At 42.3% G+C, this 25,803-nt stretch overlaps 1 long non-coding RNA gene across 2 annotated transcripts in view; it reads left to right on the top strand.

Moving 5' to 3' along the window:
• Positions 1-3,080: 3,080 nt before the first annotated feature.
• The window catches only part of LOC139061189 (uncharacterized), a 33,873-nt gene continuing 11,150 nt past the window's right edge, over positions 3,081-25,803 (top strand). Inside the window, exons 1-2 of one of the 2 annotated variants that reach the window (XR_011515244.1) lie at positions 3,081-3,577; positions 6,911-7,324. This is a non-coding gene — a long non-coding RNA (uncharacterized lncRNA). Of the gene's footprint in view, positions 3,578-6,897; positions 7,325-25,803 lie in introns of those variants that run through there. The other variant, XR_011515243.1, reaches the window with a different exon arrangement.

The raw sequence follows: 25,803 nt of genomic DNA, 5'->3' as shown, positions 1-25,803 counted from the left end.
AGGGGTTTAGCTGTATCATATCTGTGATGCATTATTGCGTCACCTTTCTGTGCTCCCTGTGACTTTGCAGGGTGCTTGCCATTGGAGTTCGTGGAGCAGGATCAGTCACTCGAGTCCATGCATGGCTCACTGCACTCCTGCCGGCTGTGCCCCTATGTGACTGAGAAGAAAATGCTCATGAAGAACCACCTGCGCACACACACGGGTGAGCGCCCTTACAAGTGCCACCTCTGCCCAAACACTTTCACTCAGAGGTGGAGCCTGACACGGCATATGCGCCGCCACATGGACGAGCGTGACTACCAGTGCCACCTGTGTCCTGCGGCATTCAGTGACGGTTCCAACCTCAAGCGGCACGTGCGCTGTCACACCGGAGAACGTCCCTTTCGCTGTGCCCACTGCAGTGCATCGTTTTCACAAAAAGGAAACCTCTACATCCACATGTACTGTCACAGAGGGAAGAAGCCGTAACGATCTTTGGCGCACAGCCTTTCTTGCTTTTTTTGTTTTTAGATCTGCTGATAATTAAGCTTTTAATGGCAGAAGGTGATTTATAAACTGCATTGAAAGCTTTCCCACGTCCTCAGTCGTGGAGTTTTTTGTAGTATTGCCTACAGAGAGTGACATATTTCAGTAAAAGGGTTTGAAAGAGATGTTGAACTTACGCTTCACTGTTTGTGCTCAAATTTCGCAGTACGATAACATTTTAATGTCGACATCATTCGATATAGCACTTTGCAGAGTTACATGCCTGTTTTTTTTAAAGAACAATATGATAAACTACTTTCGTGGGCGAGAAAAACGGCTGCTGGAGAGGTAGTGCAAGTGCAATCTGCTGGCTGCTGGCTGCCGGCAGCAGCAGAAGGCAGCCCTTCATGGAGGGTCACCGCGTGTTCGAATGGAGTTGGCAACACAGGGTTTCCAGTGTTTGGCTGCAAAATCAACAAATGGAAATGCACGCACAGTCATTCTCTGCTCAATCGTCTGTAATGTATGATAAATGAAGTATGCGTGCTGTACAAATGCTCTTGTACAACTAAGACAATCATCGCAGATGTGTCATGCTGGAATTGCGATGCTAGAATTTATTTCGCGATGGCCAATTAGGCTTGATTCTTTCGATACATTATTGAGAATGTTGCAGTATAGATGCTCATGAGCTGCACCTATGGATAGCATCTCGATAGAGAAAGAAAATCTGTTTATATTTATTGCTGTAGAACTTCAAGACCAAGTTACATGCAAGTAGCTCTGCTATACAGGTGCACATGAGATGTACTAGCCATGTATACCTATGTGGGCCGTTCATTGTTGGGGGTTACTCAAGATTTCAGTGCATCTGCTTGCAGCTTACAATTACAGTCAAGCCTGAAGAGTTATTCTTTTTCAATCGGTGTTTGCCTAAAGTGTCTTGTAAGCCCCCTTTTTTTTTCTTTGGAACAATGAATAGTTATGCACAACGATGAAGTTTTATAGGTATTAATACTATCGAGACGTTTCTTCTAAGTGTCCCTGTAGATTTCATTTGTCAAACTGCAGCTGTATTGGACTATGACCTTAGGTATGTGTGTGTTTTGTACATTTTTTTCAACCCATAAGGGTTGTAGCCAGGCTTGCAGTCTGAACACAGGCTCTAACGGTGCCTTTTATACTGTACCTGTAGATCTCATGCAATCACACTCAGTTATACAGTGTCATTCATGCTACTTAGCTGGATATCTTACATAATGAGTTTCTGTTGAATTGTTTTTATTTCCTGGTCTCGTAAAGTCTATTGATGTAGTTGTTCATGAGAGAGGGTTTGGGGGTTTCTTAACTGCCTCTTAGAACCTAATTCTTTTTATTAGTGATCTGCAAGCAACAAATAGCCGATGACGTAAGGATTAGAGCATTCCACAGGCCCGGGCTTGGCCGGTGAAAGTGATTTCGAACAGGCCAGGGCCTGATGCTCTCGAGCCTGTGCCTGGCTTGTGCATAAAGCTGTGTGCCACCTAAGTGCCTAGGTCGGCCCTTCAAGCACACGCAGGAGCTCCGCCTAGATCCAAGGCATTCCATGGGAGGCTCAAATGACAATTAGGGAGAACTTGCTCTTAATTACCTAACAAATCAGTCAAGAACCGAATGGTTCAAATTTCCTTTGTTGGAAGGTTTTGAAAAGTGTTCTAATTATTATTGTTTCTACAAAAACAAACAGTTTTCGCGAAGAAAGAAAAAGAAATGCCAAGGACTGCTCTTAGATAATTTGACTTTTACCACTTTTGTGATTGCACTATTTTTTTGCGCTCGATACAATTATTGATTGCATTTGAGTCATTTTACTGATTTTTCATTCATTACACCACATTGACGAGTGCTTTATTGTCACATGTGCTATGTTCTTCATGAGCCTTAAATTTATACCTGAGAATTGGGCTCAGCAGGGTTTGTATTCGCTCTCATTTATCCCACCTTCATTGTTCTTCTGCTCAAGTTTGAATATGACCGTTTGACATTTCAGATACTTTTGCACATTATATAACTTTCAGCATTTTCTTGTTTTAAGAACTGTTTACACGAGCTATGTTGTTGCGATACCAGTCGGGACACTATCAGCCCTTAGAACGACGTACAGGGGTGTTGCGAATGCAGCTCGCATGACGTCAGCTGCACGTGCTTGCACCTGTCGTCTGCTACAATTCGGGCATTGTCTGGACGCCTTGTGCAACGTTTCCGTTTCTTCACTCTTATTCTCTATACTAGTACATCTAGTACATCACTGTTGTTCTCTGTACTAGTACGTGAGGAGACACACAATAGCATCAGATAGAAAAATCAAATGAAGCGATCAAAATTGTCGTGTTGCAACAAGCGTAAAACCAACACTGGCTTATATGACTTCTACAACATTTACTGTGATTTGAACCAGCTAAAGCTTTTGTCATGACGAGTAGTTCATGGTAAAACATTGAATTTTTGCAGTTCTTCACAAAAATGTTCTGCAGTAGGGCAAGGACTCAATTAACACTGTAGTCGACATTCTGATGGTGCTGTTTGCTTTTTCAAGTGCTTCTCAATATGAGGTCATTCTTTGCCGGTTAATCTTAAGCAGTGGTAATTTGAAGCAAAGCTAACAGAGGCTTTCATTAATTTACAGTGCACAATAAGGTATCGAAGAAAATTCTTTTTTCAGCGCTACAAGTTCAACTCAGTTGAGCCATTTACAGGTGTTTGTTGCTTGAGGAAGAATTATGATGGATCTTTCTGGCAGCACTGACACAGCTTCGCGGCCCAAATTTTTGGGTGAAATATTCCTTATAGACGACACGGCTTCAGCCAGCAAAATGCCAAAGCCTCATTCATTCGTACTATGGGACACATAGAAGATATCTTCATTCACCGGAGAAGGTAAACAGTGAAGTGAATTCTTATAAGGATTGTGGTGTCCCACAATCCACGAGACTTTGCAGGTTGCTTGCCATCAGGGTCCCTGGAGCAGCATCAGTCGCTCGTGTCCGCGCATGGCAGACTGCATTCCTGTAGGCTGTGCACTTACAAGACTGAGGAGAAAGCCTACAGGAAAAAGCACCTGCACACGTAGGTGAGCAGTCCTTCCAGTGCCGCATTTGCTAAAGCGCCTTCCCTTGAAATTGGCACCTGACATTGCATCTGCAGAGCCATGCAGGTGAGCAGCCCTACCAGTGCCAGCTCTGTTTGAATGCATTCACTCATGCTTCCTCCCTTAAGCAGCATATGCGCAGCCATGCAGGAGAACGTCTCGTTTCCTGTAGGCACTGTGGTGCATCCTTTTCGTGAAAGGACACCCTCTTGTACTGCATGTCCTGTCATGCTGGGGAGATGCCCTGAAAGTCAGAGGTGTGGAGTTCTTTTCTAAATAAACCAATTTATTGACATTTTATTCCGGAGCATTCTTCGGCTAGGTGCCCGGGGTCATACAACCCAGGTATAACAATTATCGGTTATAACAATGGAATTTTTGGGGCACTTGATTATTATAAGTGCGTTCGACTGTATTTGATCACTTGTGAAGTGTGCAGATATCTTCTGTTGGGTTTGATTTTCAACTTTTTGCCAACCACAGCTATGTACGTTTGGACGTGCTGTAGCTTGCATCATTTTATACTCAGGGAAACGTGAAATAACACTAACTCTATCGTTTAATTAATACAGAGTCTTTCAGCAAGCATTGAGTTTGAGATTTATGAAGTCTTCGTATAGGCCATACCTGGTTTTTCAGTCTCTTGTGATACAACATTGCAAGTTTGCTTCAGCCTTCTGCAGCTGTTCACAAGTGACAACGTCACACAAGTCACAATTGAAGTAAATGTATACAACAGTAACATTGATGAGAACTTTTGTCCAAACTGCAAGGGACAGCTGCTCATTGTTTGATGACCATTTTTGGGGGGGGATTTAGCAGTGTATTTATGGAATGTCGCATTCACTTATAGAAAAGCCTTCAACAGTCATTTTACTGCTCATAACCACATTTTTAATCCACTGAAAGAATGCTGGTAGCAGCACCTTGAAACGTAACGTTTAAAGGAGCGGAATTGTAATGAACGCTCTGGGCAGATAGAAATTGGTATTCATAAAAAACAAATTGCTCCAGTCCTATTAAATAAGTTTGGCATGGTTGAATAATAGTTTGCAATAGATGGCACCATATCATCTTGGTAAGCGTAGCACTGAATATGTATATTGATACAAAGGGAAAATGCTTGTTTGAATGCACTGTTATTGTTTGTGCTGGATTTGAAAGTGATCTTGGTGCTGTTACAGGTGTGTCCATCCCTCCTACAGGGCATTCAAGTGCTTCGGATTTAGCCTGGAATCCGCATCAACAGATTATTCTTAGGAAGCGTCCACTTGTTTCCCTGCAACATGACAAAGCACTTTGACTTATGAGTTATTGAACACCGTGACGGTGATGTGACTGTGTATGCAACTACTGAAATTAAAAATCCGCTTGCTCCCCTATAAGTCGGTTGGAATCATGAAAGGAAAGAGCTGGTTCACTAAGAAAACTTTGCACCCTTTGGGGTGTATATCTGCCACACAACGATAAACGTCATCTGTCTTGTCAGCGTTTCCTTTCTTTAATGCTGTGAGCCCGGTACTTTCCAGCAACGAACGGCATGCGCATTATCAGCATGACATAGCATTCCCCACAGGAAAGTAGCGGGCGCGGCATTTTCAAGAAAGGAAACGCATCAAGGCAGATAACGATTATTGTGTGGCAGATATACACCCCAAAGGGTGAAAAGTTTTTTTAGAGTGTTTTATTGCAAGTGATTAAGTTGTAATCATCTGGGTAAAAAAAGAGGTACCGCAATGTACTGTTCGAGAATGTAGTTTCCTCAAGGTAACATATGGGACGGAATTGTGTTTGTCTTCATAAACCTGTGCTACAGAGGTGTGCATGTGGTTTTGGAGGTCTCCGTGGAAGTGTTGCCATGAAAACCTAATTTCAGAAAAGTTACCTCAGCACCCTGTAGCGACATATTGTTCTCACTGCACTTGTGAAAAAGTTATAATGCAAGAAGCTTACAGTGTGTACCAGAGAAAGATACAGAAAGGCATAGGCTTATTTATTGCTCTTCTGACATTGATTTCGAGTACATGGGGCTTAAATGTTCCTGACATTCCTGCACTGCAGTGGGTGTGTTATTTCATTGCACACATTGTCCTGTAAACTTGTGTGTCTGTAGTTGTTATTTTTGCTGTCTTTTCAAGTCAGGGTAACCTTAGTATTAACATGAACCAACCAGCTTCTTTTATTTCTTTGTTTACATTGCCACTAATGGGGAAACGGTTATTTTCCTAATGCACAGACATATCTTTCTATTCTGCTTCATCAAACCTAAGGCTGCTCTCACATCTGTGATGTTGTTCTTTTTGTTTTGCCATTGTCTCATGTATTATGTTCATTTCTTTCACATGCCTTCATATGGTTATATCAGTTGGTGCTTTTGTTGTGTTTCACGGTATAATCACTGTGAAGCCAAAAGTGCATGTTGTTGTATTTAGTTGAAGGGGCCCTGAACCACCCCTCTGGCTTGGTGAAATGACATAGTCCACAGGTAGCATACGCTGCTGTGAACACCTCAGCCAAGTTTTGCTGTTGTACACAGTGTATGGTGCTCGCAAGCGGATCGCTGTCGCCTTTCTCTGAAATGCTCTCTTTTCAACAGAAGGCCCTGCCCTCAATCTCTTCTATACGGACTATTTCGTCATTCGCATAGATTGCTGCTATTGGCCAATAGCTGGCATCAAGCTGAGCTTGGCTATATGCCGTAGATACTGCAGCTGCCGCGGGGTGCTGCCATGAGTCCACTGGCTAAGAGCACTGCTGCTAGCTGAAGACAAATGCGTTTGGATTATGCTGCGCGTCGTAGGCACCAAAGGCGGAAGTCGTGGTGTCTATGTTAGCATCCAAAATTAAATTAAATTTGAACTGTGCGCCACAATGACATTTAGAAGTCGAAGCGTTGTGGGCGCGCCCCACTGCTCCGTAGCCTTCGCAGTGCAAGGCATTGAAGAAAGAATGGGAGCACAGCGAAGGCCGTGTTTGATTGCCATTAACTCTGCTTCTGCTGAACGCATTGAAGCACTTCTTGCGGCAAAATATTTATGAAATATCCTATTTTCACTACAGATGCTTTTCTCCACTTTGATAAAAAGTTTTTCAGGGCCCCTTTAAATATGTAGTGCATTGTGCGGTGTTACACATACAAAATACTTGGACCACATAGATGTAATAGCAGAATGGCATGCCAAATATGACCTCTTTGTATTGCCAGCAAGAATTCGTACCTATATCCTTTTTGATTGCCAGCTGTAGTACTTTAGTTCCATCCTGTCTCTGATGCATTATTCACATTGCCGTCTTGTGCTTCCTGTGACTTCGCAGGTTCCTTGCTATTGGGGTCCCTGGAACAGGATCAGTTGCGTGTGTCAATGCAAGGCCAGTTGCATTTGTGCGAGCTGTGTGGTTACAAGACTGACAACAAATCATCTATGAAGGTACACTTGCGCACACACACAGGCGAGCGCCCCTTCAAGTGCCACCTCTGCCCAAACACATTCACTCAGAAGCCCAACCTGAGGCGGCATGTGCGCAGTCACACAGGCGAGCGTTGCTACCAGTGCCACCTGTGCCCTGAGACATTTGCTGACAGTACCACCCTCAAGAAGCATGGGCTCTGTCACACCGGAGAACGTCCCTTTCGCTGTGTGCACTGCAGTGCATCCTTTTTGCGGCGGGGAAACCTCAACATCCACATGTCCTGTCACGTAGGGAAGGAGCCGTAGCGAAAAGTGGCAGGCAGGTTTCTTTCTTTATTTGCTGATGATTCAATTTTTAATGGCAGAGGGTGAATATGAACTGCAATGAGAGGGTTTCAGCACTCTCAACCGCAGCGTTTCTTGTAGTATTACATACAGGGACGTGCAGATGTTGCTAAAAGTGTTTGAAAAAGTATCTTGCACTTACATTTCAGTGGTCTTGCTCGAATTTTGCAGAAAGATGACATATTGGAGTCCACATTATTCAGTGTAACACTTTTCAGAGTTTCCTGCCTGTTCTTTAAAGAAAAGCTTATAGGCTGCTTTCGTCTGTGAGAAAAATGAGTGACGCAAAGACGGTACTAGTGCAAGTTATCGAAGCAGCCGTTCTGGGAGGGTTTCTGCATGTTTGAGTGGAGCAAGCAATATGCAGTTTCCAGGATGTGAAGTGTGTGTTGCTGCAAAATCAGAAAATCCAAATGGACGCATAGTCATGCTATTCTCAATTGTCGGTAATGCATGATAATTCCATTGTAACTGCGTGTTGCCTACTACAGTCGAACATGCGGTGACCCTCCCTGAATGGCTTCTTTTTGCAGCTGCTGGCAGGCAGCGACAATATCCTGCGCTAGCGCTGTCTTCGCAACAGCCTTTTTTCTCACAGACGAAAGCAGTTTCATTATTTTCCTCAAAAAAAGAAAAAACGGAAAACAGGCGAGTAACTATGCAATATATTACGCTGAATGATGTAGACTCCAAAAGGTGATCTTTCTGCGAAATTTGAGCAAGAGTGCACTGGTAAGCGCAAAATCTTTTTTTTTAAAGCTATAAGTGAAATGGGCTATAATTTCTAATGGCAAGCACAGCTCTTACGTGGAGAGTTAAAAGGTTTCCAGGACATGCCATGTGTTTGGCTGCAAAATCAACAAATCCATATGGATGCACAGTCCTGCTTTTCTCATTCGCCTGAAATGTTTGATAAATAAAGTATGTATGCTACGCGAATTTTCTTGAACAACCAAGACAATCATGGCAGATGTGTTAGGCTGGAATTGCGATGCCAAAGTTTGTTTTTTGATCTCCGAGTAAACTCGATTCTTTCAGTAAAGCTCATGAGCAGCACCTATGGAAAGCATCTCGATAGACAAATAAAATCAGGTTATATTTATTGCTGTAGAACAATAGGGCCGAGTTACATCCAAGTAGCTCTACTATAGATGTACACACGAGAAGTACTAGACATATGTGGACCATGCATTGTTGGGGGTGACGCAAGGTTTTACTGCATGTGCTTGCAGTTTACATCTAGAATTAAGACCTGAAGAGTAATAATAATATAACGGGCGTTTGCCTAAAGTGCCCTTTAAACCCATTTTTTTTTCTTTGGAGTGCAATGAATGTTGAAGTCATATAGGTTTTAATGCTATTGACATGTTTCTTCTAAGTGGCCCGGTAGATTTAATTATGGAACTGCAGGTGCATCGGACCATGTCTGAGGTATTTGCGTATTTTATACATTTTGTCAACTTGTAATAGGTGTGGCCAGGCTTGCAGTCTGAACATAGATTCCGGCTGTGCCTTTTATACTGCTGTGCCTGTAGACCTCATGCAATCACACATAACATAGTTACATAGTGTCCTACATGTTACTTTAACTGGATGAGCTTCTATTTAATTATGTGTTCTTCTTTCTGGTCTCACAAAGTTGTCCATAAGAGAGTTCGGGGAATTTGTAGCTGCCTCTTAAACCTAATTCTTTTTATTAGTGATCTGCATGCAACAAATAGCAGATGACGTAAAGATTAGAGCAGTGCACAGGCCCAGGCTTGGCCGGTGAAAGTAATTTCGGACAGGCCCGGGCCTGATGCCCTCAGGCCTTTGCCTGGCTTGTGTGTAAAGCTGTGTGCCACCTAAGTGCCTAAGTTGGCCCTTCAAGCACATGCGGGAGCTCCGCCTAGATCCAAGGCGTTCCGTGTGAGGCTCAAATGACAATTAGAGAGAACTTGCTCTTAATTACCTAAAAAGACAAACAAGAACCGAAAGGTTCAAATTTGCTTTTGTTGGAAGGTTTTGAAAAAGTGTTTTAATTATTTTTGTTTCTACAAAAACAAAATGTTCTCTCCAAGAAATAAAAAATGCTAAAGACTGCTCTTGAGACAGTTTGACTGTCACTACTTTTTCGATTGTACTATTTTATTGCGCTACGTAGAATTATTGATTGCATTTGACTCATTTGACTGATTTTTCATTTATTGCACAACTATGACAATAGCTTTATTGGTGCATTCACAATGCTCTTCATGAGCCTTAAATTTATACCTGAGAAGTGGACTCAGCAGGGTTTGTATGGCTCTCATTCATCCCACCTTCATTATTTTTGTGCCCAAGTATGAACATGCGCATTTGAACTTTCAGCTGCTTTTGCACATAATATAACTTATAGCATTTTCTTGCTGTAAGAACTGCTTACATGAGCTATTTTATTGCCATACCAGTTGGGACACTGTTACCCCTTAGAGCGACTTACAGTAGTGTTGCGAACGCTGCTCGCGTGATGTCAGGTGCATGTACTCACACCTGTTGTATGCTACAGTTCGGGCGGCGTCCGGATGCCTCGTGCGATGTTTCCATTTCTTCACTCTTGTTCTCTACGCTAGTACATCTCGTACATCACTGTTGTTCTCTATACTAGTATGCAAGGAGACACGCAATAGCACCAGATAGGACGATCAAGTTAAGTGACTATAATTACTCTGGGGCAACAAACATAAAATATACGCTGGCTGTATATGACTTCTCTAACATTTACTTTGATCTGAACCAGCTAAAACATTTATCATGATGAGTATTTCATCGTAAAATATTTAATTTTTCAGTTCTTTACAAAAACGTCTGACAGTAGTGCAAGGACTCAGTTAACACTGTAGTCAACATTCTGGTGGTGCTGTTTGCTTTTTCAAGTGCTTCTCAAGATGAGGCCATTCTTGACAAGTTAATCTTCAGGGGGGGGGGGGTAATTTGAAGCAAAGCTAACTGAGGCTTTCATTTATTTACAGCGCACAATAAGATATGGACGAAAATTTTCTTTTCAGTGCTACATATTCAACTCAGTTCAGCCAGTTACAGGTGTTCGTTGCTTGTGGAAGAATTTTGATGGATACTTCCAGCGACACTGGCACAGCTTCTCGGGCCAAATATCAAAAACAATGAAGTGAATTCTTATAAGGATTGTGGTGTCCTACAATCCACAAGACTTTGCAGGTTGCTTGCCATCAGGCTCCCTGGAGCAGTATCATTTGCTCGTGTCCTTGCATGGCAGGCTGCATTCCTGCAGGCTGTGCACTTACAAGACTGAGGAGAAAGCCTACAGGAAAAAAACACCTGCACACGTAGGTGAGCAGTCCTTCCAGTGCCGCATTTGCTCAAGCACGTTCCCTTGGAATTGGCACCTGACATTGCATCTGCAGAGCCATGCAGGTGAGCAGCCCTACCAGTGCCAGCTCTGTTTGAATGCATTCACTCATGCTTCCTCCCTTAAGCAGCATATGCGCAGCCATGCAGGAGAACGTCTCGTTTCCTGTAGGCACTGCGGTGCATCCTTTTCGTGAAAGGACATCCTCTTATACTGCATGTCCTCTCATGCTGGGAAGACGCCCTAAAAGTCAGAGGTGTGGAGTTCTTTTCTAGATCAACCAATTGCATTACTTTTTTAATGTGGAGCATTCTTTGGCTAAGTGCCCGGGTTCATTTCCTGGTTGATTCTGTTTGTCCGTCCGTTTCGTGTCTCAAAAAACCCGCACTGCCATCTCAGCTTGAATTGGTGAATTTCTATGAATACACAAACTTCTGTACATGATTTTGGCTTCTAGCGCGAAGTGAAACACGGACACAGGAAGGAGCAGACAAGAACTTCTGTACACTTCCACCTAGCATATTTGCATGATTCTGACCCGCACTCTTTTTTTTGATAAAAGGTGCATTCAAATTTGCATGTGGATTATATTAGTAACTGATTCTGCTCAAAATAAAGAATGGAACAGATTGTTATGTAAAAAAGAAGCGCAATGCAAGGTAGCCAGCCACACTGCCGTTGAACAGGTTGTCTGAAGAAAGCAATGCTCGGAGACATCGCAGCCTGGATCCATGGTGCGTGGAAGGTGCTCCCTCAGACAGTGGTTGCACGTGCCTACAGAAATGTGGCATTTCTAATGCAAGAAATGGCACTGGAGATGACTTTCTTTGGTCAGTAGACAGCAAAAAGGTGGTGTTGTCGGATTCCGATAGCCACTAGCCGCTAAAATTGAGCTTTTGTCATGTCTTTGTGCCTTTGTATGTTCCACAATATCACAATATCGGCAGCAAGTTATTTTTGTTAATTTTTGGGTCGTAATATAACTGCGCATTACAATTGGTGGCATGGTAGAATGGTCCAAATGCGGTACTCGTGTGCACACAGACCTCTGATGCGATATTTTGTAAGCCAGCACGGGAGCGGTGGTTAATACATATATTTGCGTAAACATTCTCCTGGTTTCAAACAATTTCGTAAGGTCATCATTTTAAACCAGTTACTGTTCTGTAGATAATTAAATAAGCACCATTAAAATTGTCTGGCTGCAGGATTCAAACACATGATGTCTAGTACAGGAGCCCGATATGCAGACCATTATCCCATGGACGCATGCATCGACAAGTTGCGTAAAACAACTGCCTTCTGAATTCCTCACTTCGCCTTACTGAGGGGCAATTGGAACGCAAGCAAGAGTTTGCGCGGAAAAGGAACGCATGAAAAACGCAAGCAACCAGAAAATTTCATCTCTAACAACAGCGAGAAGCTTCAGAAAAGGACGTGTTGGAAAGAAGGCGTGTGTGTTGGCGAACAAATTATGCGAGAAAAAAAAAATTGCACTAGAGCAACATTTCTTTCATTTACCAAAAAGTAGATTGGTGGTAAAAACAAGTTTAATGGCTATCATAGCTTGCGTGGTATTCTTTGCAGTTGCTTATCCCTTGAAATATGGCAGTCTTGGTTTCAGGGTTATAATATAGGCTTCATAAGTAATGATTACAAATAATGCTATACACTATATGAAAATTCCCATGTGGGGTGTTTCTGCCTTAATTTCTTTATGACAGTAGGTGATCTTAAACTACTATAGGGAAATAACGTCACTGTCTATGAGAGTTTAAATCTTAAAGAGTGTCCTCATGTGACTTTAGAGCTATGCCATCATATTCAACACTTGTTTTACTGTGAATGTGGATTGCCCTGAAATGTATTCATGACTGTGGAAATAACTTTCTTGAAGATGCATATAATATACAAAGTTGGCAAAGAAAACAGAAAAGTAAAATTGCGGCCAGGGCACTGTAGTATGTGCCGAATTTCTCATGCTGCCTGCAAATTAATCAACTCATCGGTGGTAGTGTTCATATTTGATATAGTTGTGCTTCCTAAAGTTCAAGTGTTTATGTTTTAATAACGTTTTATTTACTAACACAGCGAGACTACCATGTTACACACCGTTTTAGTACAGATTAAATCAGTGTGGCAGCTTTATTCTTTTCAAGCTGTTCACAAGGTACAGTGCATTGCTTCAGTGCAGTTTGGTCTTGGGCTTAGAATGCCCAGTATCAATGTTGCGATTGAGCACTCTCAAACACCATAATATTGGTGCAAAGCGTTAGCAGGTTAGCTTCCTCTAAGAAGTGGGTAGCTTTGTCAAAAGTGCAAATAAGTGGCACGGCGTGTTCAAACACAGCATAAAATATGCAGGATATTTAATCCAAAGGTAGCAGTTAAAAATTTATGTAAACTGAGAAGTGACCACACAATGTCGCAAGTTATTCTGAAGCGACAAACCTGAATGAACTTATGTCGAACAGGGCTGCTCAGTCCAGTATAAAGCTTCTAAAATGAGGCAACGCTCTTTGCACATGCACGAAAATTGTGCTGCACTGTTAAGCCAGCTTGGATTTAATGGTTCTTGACTTGCCTAAACTAATGAGTAAAGGGTCAATACAGTAGAACCCAGATATATCTTATCTGATGGGGATCACAAGAAAATTTCATATATATAGGTAGTAATCCCTCATTATAACAAAGTCAATAGGATGGTGAAAAAATTCGTAATAAGAGGTGATTCAATATAACCAAAACTCAAAAGCTAAACCAGTCAAGATTTAATTATGGCACAACCGCGAGGAAGTCAAAATACAATATATTCTGTGAAGCAAAACTTTATTCAGGTGCAAAAAAGTCTGTGAGCATTGGCTGTTTCAAGTTCTTACCCAGCGCAAGCAACGTCTGCTCTAATTTGACCGAGCATTTCATGAGGCCATGGTTGCCACCCATGCATTCAGCCTTATCTTGCAGCAGGTGTAAATACTCTCGCGTCTGCACCATAATTGGCACTTCACGTGGCCTCTTCGTCCTTGTCGAGGCCACCAGCAGTGTCAATTAGTATCTCCGCATCTGGCGCTTGGCGACCACTGGAGCAGCAGTGCCAGCGAACGCAAATGCCTCAAAGTTGTCTTCTATGTCTTGGCCAGCAATTTTATGAACAGCCTCGTACAGATCACTGCAAGTCCGGTCATTGTCAGGTTGGTCATCTTCAGGTTTGCTTACGACGGTGCTGGATAAGCCGACGTGCACAAAGGAGTTGGCGAGCTTCAAAGGTGCGAGGTATTTCAATGAAAAGTTCACCACATGGATCGCATCATGCAAATCATTGTTATACCTCTTCTGGCATCATACGCTGTAAGCCTGCACTGCATAAGAGCCTTGCTGTACAGTTTCCGGGTGGTCTCATGATGCCCTGATCCATCGGTTGCATCACCGCTGTTGTGTTTGCTGGCAAAAATTCCACAGTGACAGCCTTGAGGTTGTCGATCTTCCCGGGGCTCGGACAATTGACAATTACGAAAAGCACTTGTCGATTCTTTGCATCGAACTGTCTATCCAGAAGGCGCACATAGTCTTAAAAAATAACAGCAGTGATCCATGCTTGCTCGTTACTTCTGTAGATCCATTCCTACGGAATAGTTGTATTTTGGGAGCACCGTGGCTTCTCTGCCTTCCCCAGCATCAACAAGGGAAGCTTGTCGTTGCTTGTTGCAATGGTATCAGCACCATGACACGCTCCTTGTTCTGTTTTCCTCAGGATGAGGGTCCGTCAGTGGTAGTGAACATGCGATTCGATAGCATCTTGTAGCAAAATGCAGCCTCATCTAGGTTGTAGGTGTCTTTGTCTTTATACTTCTCAAGTACAGCTTGGAGCTGAAGTTGGCGCCATACATCTACAGTGCCACGGTTCATGGCTGCGCTTTTGCCAACGATCGACTTCTAGGTCACGCCGTGTCGTTTCTTGAACTGCTCAAGCCAGCCATTGGTGCACTTGAAATCTTCATGGCCCCTTTGGAGGGCGAGTGCTTCAGCTTCTGCAGGAAGTGCAGGTCCATGTAAGGGGATATTTGCACTCCTGGTGTTGTTCAGCCAATGTAGAAGTGCACCTTCCACTTTGGGGTATTCTGAATCACGATTACTCTTTCTCTTTACCAACAAGCTGTGCACTGTCTTCCTGCACATATTATGGCAGAAGTCGCGTAATATATAGTGTAGGTGCCATGTCGAAACAAAAAGCAGTCGAAGTGTTTGCTCCTCTCGGCCTACGCACCTTACGATAGTGTCAGTGACACTCAACCGCTCTGGCGAAGTGGACGTGAAGTAAAACCCTGCTTTTCTTTTCCATCATCCTGCAGTTCCTCTTCATCATCAGAGACAGGGATCAAAATATGACTATGGTTCGGTTTTTTTGTTCTTTTTTTTGTCAGAGCAATTGAAGTTTGCTTGGTTGAGCGAAACTGCTTCACACACGCAATGAACTGAGCCCGGGCTAAATCATGCCTGGCGACAGTCTGCCAATTTTGGTTATATCGGTACCATTGATGCTTGAACCCGCCTCTGAGTTGTTTGGATGCAGGGGGACATGAGCAACACCTTTTTCTTCCCTAGTTTTTGCCATAGAACATCATTTTGCCCATGACTAGAAAGAGATAACAATACCATCCTATCAATACCATCAATACTATAAAAAGGTCGCAAAGTGCTGCTTTCATGCCAAAAGAATATTGCTGATCATAATTTATTCACTTCAATTAAAAACAACAGTTGATTCGTTAGCTCACTTCATACTCTATACATCACAAAAAGAGAATATTAAAAAAAAAAACCCCAGCAATTGACCCACTTATTCTGTTGCACCCCTCCAATACAAAATTGTCATTAACAGGCGGCTTCTCCAAATCTCGTAGATGCATTTCAGTCAAGGGGCGTACACGCTAATAGCTTCTTCATTCAAATGTGTTTGAATTTCGAGCCATCTTTCCTGCTTTCGACAACCCTGCATACTTATGTAACAAATTTTACCGTATCTATATTTATCATTTGTGTGCCTTTTCCTAACTTCTTGTGGTTTAATTCTGCTCCTTGCTGGTGTGTTGCTGCATACAATACTTAATCTACCTTCCTCATTGCCTGGGACGCACCTAAAAAGAGCTACTGCCCATGCTGCGAATCGAGGTCCAATGTGTTGCCACACTATTGCTAAAATGTACCCCTTCACGCACAAAAGCCCTTTGCAGCCTGCCCGGTGCACTTCTCGGTTGATGTCACATACGCCTGTATGCTGATGATTGTTGCATATATCGCACCATTACGTCCCCTGCCGATTCATGTATCTTACAAAATGACCTTCTAACAGTGTCCACGTGGTGCGACAGCTGGAGCATGAAATTAAACTCTGCCAAGTGCAATGTCATTCGCTTCACTAACAAGAGGGTACCACTTGCTAAAGATTACTTTATAAACAGTGAACCATTGATCGAGGTAAATAGTTACAAGTACTTAGGCGTTGTCTTTAAATATAATCTTTCTTGGAATGACCATATAGAGAGCGTGGCGTTAAAGGCTAGTCGTATGTTACATTTTCTAAAACGTAATTTCTGGAGAGCCCCCCATAAGGTAAAGGAAACGCTTTATTTAACAAACGTTCGTCCGATGTTAGAGTACGGCAGCTCTGCCTGGGACCCAGAGACAAACACAGCCATTAACCAACTGGAACGAATACAAAAACGCGCCGCCCGGTTCGTTACTGCCAACTATGATTTCACTCAGAGCTCATCACAAATACGTATTAACTTGGGATGGCCACTTCTCGAGAACCGACGGAAATATTTGCGGCTTAAACTTTTCTTCAATATTTACACAGGCAAGACTGGTTTGTGCAGGGACACATACATAAAGAACCCAAGCTACATATCGCCTAGAACAGATCATTCGCTAAAGGTGCAAGAGTACAAATGCCGTATCAACCTGTATAAGCATTCCTTCTTTCCAAAAACTGTACATGATTGGAATAAACTGCCGCTCGAAATCGTTACAGCAACGCCATCTGTGTTCGTAACTTTGTTGTCGAAACATTTATATCTTTAGTTCTAAAATGTGTTTCGCTTCGGACAGAATAGGAGATTAACCTTTCCTGTCCGCGGCTTTTTGCCTTACTCGCTGTTCTTTTTTTTCATTACATTATTCTAATTATAATTATTATTAATATTATCATTGCGTCGTATTATGTACTAAAGTGTATTTATATTGTATTTCATAATAACCTCTAGTGTAATGTTGTGTTAAGTACTGTGTTTTCAATATCAATATTTTGTTGTATTGTGTATTAGATCTATCCTTTTGTAACATCAATCATCTGTATTTCCATCATTTGTATACTCCTTCCCCCTACTCTAATGCCCAACATTGGGCGCTGTAGGTATGTAAGTAAATAAGTAAATAAAATGTCAATGGCTGTAAAATTTATTGCCTTAGCTAGCATCCAAATTTCCTTGTTTATTGTAAGCACTGCCCTGTTTTCAATTTCATACCTTTGTGTTCCAACCTCTGTCACCATGCACACTGTTATTTGCGCTTCTGTTGAAAAATTCTGGAGGTTGGTAACCCCTTTAGCTATTTGCTTCGCGATCCCTGTTCCTCGTTCTTGTAGTACGCCAATCACTCTGCCTATTATGACCACCAGGTGTGTCCTTCTTCGTGTTCCACATGTGCTGCTTGGCTTTCGCTGTCATTTTCCTAACCGGTTTCCCCCGAAGCGCTCTAATCTGGACCCTCTCTCTAACCTACCCTCTCTATTATCAACGGTCCTTTCTTATGTATGTTTGAATCGTCAACAAAGAAAACTCTACGCTTTTCCCTTCACTGTCAAAAAGCTGTACCTCAGGCCACGATGCCCTCCTCCCATTTCATCCTCACCATTTGCTTTGGTGACGTCATCTCCTGCTGCCGGCACATCAGATGTAGCTCTTTTGTGACCATCACTGACATGTTTGTCACTGTTTTCCAGCACGGTAGTTTCGGCTTGCTTACCTGTTCTCACTTTGAAGCCAGCCTAATTCGCGCTGCTCGCATCGAAGCATTCACCGTTGCTTTATGGAATGGTGGCCTTCAGCTTCATGTATATGTTGGCTAGCTTACCTTCTGTGACCTCCCTCTGTTTCTGCTTGCTCTTGAGTTTCTTTTCTACTTACTGACCTGCTTAGTTAGCTTATCCTTTTCCTGTTATAGACGAGTCCAGTCGCAACCCTGGAACAGATATCCTACTGATAAAATGTGCCCCATTTTCCACGCCTACTGACTCAAACTATGCAGCGCTTCTTTCAACGTGTAGGAAAAAGAAGAAAGGGGTTAACCGAAGGGCTCGATTTTCATTAATCATATCATAAGAAGCCAACAAACAAACAAAGACTCCAAGGACAATACAGGGGAAGTTACTTGTATTTACTGATTAAAATAAAAATATAAATTAATGCAACTGAAAGTGGATGAAACAAACAACTTGCTGCAGGTGGGTAACGATCCCACATCATTGCATTATGCGCGCGATGCTCTACCAATTGAGCTATCGCGGCTCAATTGCTCAATTGGTAGAGCACCGCATGCACAATGCATAGACTTGGGATCGTTCCCCACCTGCAGCAACTTGTTTTTTCATCCACTTTCAGTTCCATTAATTTATAATTTCTTTACTTCCATTAGTAAGTACAATTTCCCCTGCGTTGTCCTTGGTGCCTTTGTGGAAATATGTGGAGTGCAGAGAGGTAACACATTTCCATGCAGCAGCTGCACTAATACATTTATGCAACCGCCACCTCTTACATTGCTGCATTATTGCACTTTAACAGAGGCCTCCTGCGGAGGCATGTAGCTTCCATGCAGCTTGGCATCTAGACAAGCTAGACAATAGAATCAGTACCAACGTGGCTACACGGCTGTTGCCCGTCTTTCTCTCGAAATAAATGTAATTATTCTCGGTGACAGATCAAGAACACAGGTAAGGCTTCCCCCAAGGAAGTGTGATGCATCTGTAATATATCCCTCCACACTTCTTGAAATAGTGCCCTTACAAATGCCGCCCACACGAAGTAGAGGAGCATTAGATATTCAGGAAAAAAGGTGCACGCCGTGATGGCGCACTGCACTCACAGACAGCCAAAGTCTCGCAAGTGTGGGGATTTGAGAAGACAGCTCACTGTACAAGTCGATCATTAGAAAAAAGGTTAGGAGTAGCATTTTACTGACCCTGTGCACAGAATACATGCTTACCAACCGCAGAGTACCTGCTTGCTTTGAAATTGTTCATAAAGGATATATCTCCATAAGGGAGCTTTGTCTTCTTTTTGTCTTACTTGTGCTCATCTACATGTGGCCGATAAATGTCATTGCTTAAATGCTTCTTTCAGCCTTGATTTTATTGTGTTTTCGCGTTCATTACTAGGAGGTGCCAACTGGGCTTTTATGTCATTGTATGTCTTTTTATTGCAATTACAATGATATGGACACTCAAAGTGCTGCCGCCATGCATTGGGCTTTTGGTGATGCGTGTGCAGCCCTCACGTAGAGGTTTGGAAGGTCTTGGAGAGGTGAGAGGCGTGCAGTGTGTTTGGCTGCAAAAATGAGGAACTCAATCAGCTATGCAGCGGAGCCAGGGCATCGTTCCCCCTTCTGCTGCTGGTATGAGCATTTTGCTTACTAAAATTTCTGCTGAGCAGCTGCTTGCATACCATGCAGTGGTGTGTACTATAGTGGTGTGTGTGGAATGCTATACACTTCGAACTACACTGATGTGGTTTTCCTTTGACCTTGTTTTACGGGCTGTTAAGGTGCAAAGCCAGTGGTAAGTCTCCTCACCACGCTGGCATTATGAGGCGCCTAAAAGCTTCGAGTGCGCTATATCTGCTACATAGGAGCAGTCGCCTCGTGTGCTTTGTTGCCAATGAGTCGCCCCTGTATATTCCTAGGGCACCATTTGAGGAGCATTTGTTCAGCACTAAAGCTTGATACCCATTTTCATTTCAATTTTCCTATATGCAAGAATGCCCTTCTTTTTTTTCCTGAAGTTTGAGCATTCAGGTAATCTTTCGATGGTCTCAGTTAAAGCTGAGAAAGTGTGTTATATACAAGCTGGGCAGCGTACTGGAATTCCTTTCTGATAACCATAAATGCCAATAGGTGCATTTATAAAACATGAACAATCCCATCGAATATGACATTGTTGCACTCAAGGTAGGCTGTGTTTGTATGTCACCCTGATGTTGAAGTGCTGTGACGTTGGTATTAGGATCGTGTTTCCACATTTAGCTGTTCAAGTGGTCTCTATATGTTTGAGTATTTGCTAGCATTGGTAGAAATAAGTGCAAGAACTGCGTCATGGAATAGACCACTTTGAATTCTTTCTTAAACTAGGCTCTAAACACAAATTGGGAGAAAGGTGGATAGGATATGTACAACAAACAGTGCCAACTTCCAGCTGATGTTTAATGAAAGGTCAGCAGAAGACATAAATACAAAAAAAAGAAAGAAAAAAAAGAAAAAAAGAAAACCAACAGGAAGGTAAGTAAAGTTGCTGTAATGTGAATTATATCCTAGTCACCCAGGCAAGCATAATGTTACCTTTGTTGAGTACACATTACGATAAGTGTCTCACTCTCTGTACAATGGACTCGCCAGCGAGTGCCTTCATTGAACTCACTTTGCTGCATCGAAGTGTGTAGCTTCATTAGGAGTGCTTCAAAAATAAATTAAATTATACTCACTGCCGGGTTGGCACTAGTTGTAAATCCACTTTTGAAGACAAGGTCTTAGCTGACTTACACACCTGGACCTGGGTATCTTGTAATCACTTTCAGAAAAATACAGGGAATAAAAGAACTTGTAAATGCTCTGCGAACATGAAAATTGTATCAGATTATTCCTCTCCATTCCGAAGACACATAGCTATAGTAGGCAACAAAGGGTGAAATCAAAATGGAATATGATTAGCCATAAACAAAGTGGGGTGTGAGTGCCTGTGTTGCTTTCGCCCTCTGCCATTCTGCCCCCAGTTGTCATCAAACTGCCGCATCCTCTACCAGGTGGCGCAAAGTGCCGGAGTTCATGACAGACGAGAGCTGAGTCAGAGAACCAGGGTGAGCGAAGAGTTGCTGGCAGTGCAAGTACCTCGTTCGAATCATCAGCTTGTGTTTCTAAGAAGCCGTGAACACTTGGGAGGCCCTAGGCTTCGCAACAGCATGTGAGAGAGAGAAAAAAAAGAGAAACCTGACGCAAGGGGTGCATTCTATAGTGTCATGCAATTAAAAAAAGAAAGAGTAAACTAAGTGTCAGTGCTAAACAAGACTAGATCGACATAATTGCTCATAAAATCACGCACACTTAATCTGGCAAATCAATGTCGCAATTGAAATAAGTTCGGACAACAGAAACGTTGATGAGGACTTTTGTCCAGATTGCAAGGTAAGTGACAGCTGCTCATTGTTTGATGACCATTTTTCTTTGGGATTGAGCAATGTATTTGTGGGATGTCGCATTCACTTATTGTAGAAAATCCTTCGACAGTCCTGACTCGTCACATTTTTAATCCTCTGAATGAATGCTGGCAGTAGTACGTTGAGACATAGTGTTTCAAGGAGGGGACATGATAATGAAGACTCTGGACAGATATAAATTTGTATTCAGATAAATATACTCCAGTCTTATTAAGTAGGTTTGGCATGATTGAAAAATAGTTCGTAATGGACAGATGACATCATATTATATTGGTGTCGCTCATGATATGCTTATTGATAGAAAGGGAAAATGCTTCTTTGAATATACTGTTATTGTTTGTTTATTGATTTGACAGGGGTCTTGGTGCTACTACAAGTGTGTCCATCCCTCTTACAGGGCTTTCAAGTGCTTCGGATTTAGCCAGGAATCCGGCTCACCAGATTATTCTTGGGAAGCATCGGTTTGCTTGCACTGCAGCATGGCATAGCAGTTCGATTTATTGTTGATTTAACACTGTGACGATGATGTGTCTGTGCCTACTAATGGCTGCATCTGCTTGTTTTGTATGCAACTACTGAAATTGAAAATCTGTTTGCTGCCCTGTAAGTCTGTTGGAATCATGAAAGAAAAGAACTGTTTCTGTTGCAAACGTTTGAGTTGTAATCATCGGAGTAAAACAGAAAGGCACTGTAATGTACTGGTAGAGGATATAACTTCATTAAGGTAACACCTGAGGCACGATTGTGCCTTTCTTCACAGATATGTTTAACAGATTGTACATGTGCGTGCTACTTTGGCTGAGAGAACCTAATTTGTCGGCAGGTTACCTTCAGCACTCTTTTGTGCCATTTTGCTTTCACTGCACTAAAGCAAAAATGATGATGAAAGAAGTTTACAGTATTTACACATGATTGTGACAGACACAAAGGCACCCCTTTTAGTGTTGTGTTGACAGCGATATCAAGATCTTAGAGTTTTTATGGCTAGGACATTTCGATGCCGCAGCACCTATGTCAGTTCATTGCACAGTTTATCCTGTAAACCTGTGTATCTGTCTCCGCTATAGGTGGTGTGCTTTCAAGTCAAAAGCGTACTCAGAATTCACATCAGCTGGCTAGTTTCATTTATTTTACCATTTGCAGTTGCGCTGATAGAGAAATAATCATTTCCTTAATGTATGGAAGTGTGGCTGTGTTATCCACTGTGCTTGCTTAATGTCTTTGGTGTTCGCTGCTAAGCACGAGGTCGCACAATCAAATCCCAGGCATGGCAGCTGCATTTTGACAAAAATGAAATGCAAAAACACCCGTGTACTTAGAGGTAGGTGCTCGTTAAAGAATCCCAGGTGGTCATAATTGATCCGGAGTCCCCCACTACGGTGCGCCTCGCACAGTAATCAGGTCACGGTTTTGGCACTTAATACCAAATAATTTAATTTTTTCTTCTTTTTACTGTGGCTATGTTCTCCTCCGCCATCAAACGATATGCCATTCTCACCTCTATGAATTCTTTCCTTTTTTCCCAATGTCTCATATTATTTCATGTTCATTTCTTTCACATGCTTTCATGTATGTTTATATATCAGTTTGTGCTTTTGTTGTGCTGCATGCTATAAATACTGTGTTGTCTAAGGAGTATGTAGTAAGTACAACTGCGTTGATATGTTTTGGACAAAATGTACAAACCGGTAAAACTTACAATCCAGTTGCTAAAATATTTGGCAGACTCAACACTAGTTGACATCTACGGTATGTAAAGCATTGTGCGAATCATTGCAGCACAAGATGCTGATGCATATAGATCTTGTTGGGCCCGAGCGACCCAAGATGCATGTTGGTGTTCTTGTGACTTAACCAAGGTTACATTCATGTTCCTTGAATTTCTCCTGGATTATCAGTATCTTTCGGCGGAGCATTTTGATGGGAAGTTTTGACACGCCCACTTGTTAAGAATCATTGTGGCACGAGAAGCACATCATTACGTTAAGAAGGCAATGGGAAACGGAAATGCAATCGAGCTGGTCAGAAATGCCAGAATACTATGCTCAAATACAATGCATTCACGCCGCCAGAGTGAAACATGATGCTCACTTCGTGCCACCTGCAAAGCGAACAGCTGTGCATTTGAGTAAGGGCCTATTAAAGGTACGCAGTGCGCTTGCCTACACGCTATGAAACGGATAGGAGAAGATGCTTATTGCAATGAGCTGGCGGCAATAGCTGTGAATGGCAACATGCGACGACCTGCGAGGAGAGTTGCTGGTACTGGACTATAAAACCGAGCACATGGTGGCATTTTCATGTGACATGAATGCGCGAGTACTGTAAGGAAGCTGTCGTTAGGAGCACCTACTGATCTTGATCATGTGGGCCTCACTCCTTTTATTGTTTATATGGAATCTAGCAGCCCAAAAACGTATTGTGTAATTGCAGTTTGGCGATATCCTGAATGTTTGTGCCAAATGATTGTTTTTTCCAGGAACATATTAATAAATAAAATAGAAGTTTTGCTGTACTGGGTAATATTTTTGTGTTCTTGATCATGAATCTTGGCGCCAGGAAATCGTATGAAACAAGATTTTATCAACAAAGTTCTGTTGTACTTAAGTAAATAGATGGGTGTATTGTGCAATGTTGCACATACAATGTTGCAATGTTACACATACTTTGATCGTTTAGACAAATCAGAATGGCTAGCCATATCTGGGCTCTATGTGCAGCTGCTGTATACATGCAGGATAATGAGTTATGGATAGTGATGTAGTGGGTTGTCTATCCATGTGTGTGTATGGTAGTATCAGTGACCAGAGAACTGATTGGTGAAAAGGTTAGTTGTATTTTGCATTCATGGAGGCTACAGAAAAACAAGCATGGAAAATGTTTGTAGTGCACTAATTGAAAGAAACAATGCTTTGTTTTATGTACATAAATGTTGTGCTCTCGACCTGCAAATGTGGTACTATTGCAACCTCTCAAAATGCTGTTTATTCTTTTGTTTTTTAACTTTCACGCATTTCTAATTTCCTTTCATAATGACAGATCAGAACATGAGTTGAGATATCCCCACTGATGTGAAGATTGTGTCTCGTATTGACTGAAGCAAAGACTGTTTTCATCATTAAACAAGCGTGAATATTTTTTATTCTTCACAACAGGTCTAAAAAAATGACGTCTAACGCTCCATGTGGCAAAAACATGACAGTGGGATATCTTAACATGTAACCTTTCATTAATATGCATTGCTGCTGGGCCTTTCTTTATTTTAATATTGAACTACTATAGGTTCTGCTGTATTCATTGTCAGACAGGTGCCACTTGTCTACTCATAACAACTGAAGACTTAGCTGCGCATTTAAGTTACTTATTGTAACTTACCATCTGCAGCTAAGTTTTCGATTTTAGCGAGTATAATACTGGTATAATATTGCATGACGTAAGGAACCCACTCTCATGTGCATGCAAGAAAGTTGTTTTGTTTTGCATCACTTGGCTTGTCTATTGGCAGAATCAGATGCCGATGGCATGGCATGACATATGTGTGTAATTATAAAGAAACCAGCACTAGAAATACATGTAAGGTGTACGCAGGAACACGCACATGTAACAGATTTTTATCTCCAAGAGTGGCTGAAATGGTCAAAACGCAGATGGTTAATGAAAGTTGCACTCTCTCCTGCAAAAGCCAGCCAATGTTCTGCTTTCCCCTATTTGCAAGCTCTCACTTCTCATTGTTGCTGGCATTGGGACTCGCACTTTTAGAGATTGCTCAGATTGAAACTTTTTGCTTACAAAATTTTCATGCACTTTTGGAAGTAACTGCCGCAGGTGTAAACACTCCTGGGGATTAGTATTTTGTTGCGCCATAAAAAACGGATTCCTTAAAACTGAGCGTCTGTTTCTATAACTTCTTTTATTGATATTCATATTTCATTTTTTTATGCTTCATGGGTTTAAATGTCAGTTTAAGCTTTTCTGTGCTACATTGTAATGTGAAAAAAAAATAAAAGAAAAAGCAAGTAATATGTAGGTACTTTTGTGAATGCATAATGCAGTGTTGCATACACAAAGTAATTTGACTATATTAAGCATGGCATCAGAATTGCGTGCAGAGTCCGACCTCTATGTATTGGCTGCACGAGTTTGTATCTATTAAGAGTGGTTATTGTTATTTACAAGTAGAGAGATAGAAGCCTGTGCGAGACATGTGCTGCACAAACATAGTGCTGGCATGACAGTAATGCTACATGGTTTGAGTAGTCCCAGGTTATCATACATTTTGCCTACAAGTGTGGCCATCCTTTTTCATTTGCACTGGTAGCACTTTAGTTCCACCATATGTGTGATGCATTATCGTATCACCTTTCTGTGCTCCCTGTGACTTTGCAGGTTCCTTGCCATCGGAGTCCCTGGAGCAGGACCAGTCGCTCGCGTCCATGCGTGGCTCATTGCATTCCTGCCGGCTGTGCCCCTATGTGACCGAGTCCAAAGACCACATGAAGGCACACCTGCGCATACACACGGGCGAGCGTCCTTACAAGTGCCACCTCTGCCCGAAGAGGTTCACTCAGAGTTGCAACCTGACGCGGCACGTGCGCAGCCACAATGGAGAACGTCCCTATATCTGTGTGC

The sequence above is a fragment of the Dermacentor albipictus genome, chromosome 6, assembly GCF_038994185.2.
Source record: "Dermacentor albipictus isolate Rhodes 1998 colony chromosome 6, USDA_Dalb.pri_finalv2, whole genome shotgun sequence".
Lineage (NCBI taxonomy): Eukaryota > Metazoa > Arthropoda > Arachnida > Ixodida > Ixodidae > Dermacentor > Dermacentor albipictus.
Note: the sequence above shows the minus strand (reverse complement) of the source record. Positions and strands in the feature narration are given on the sequence as shown.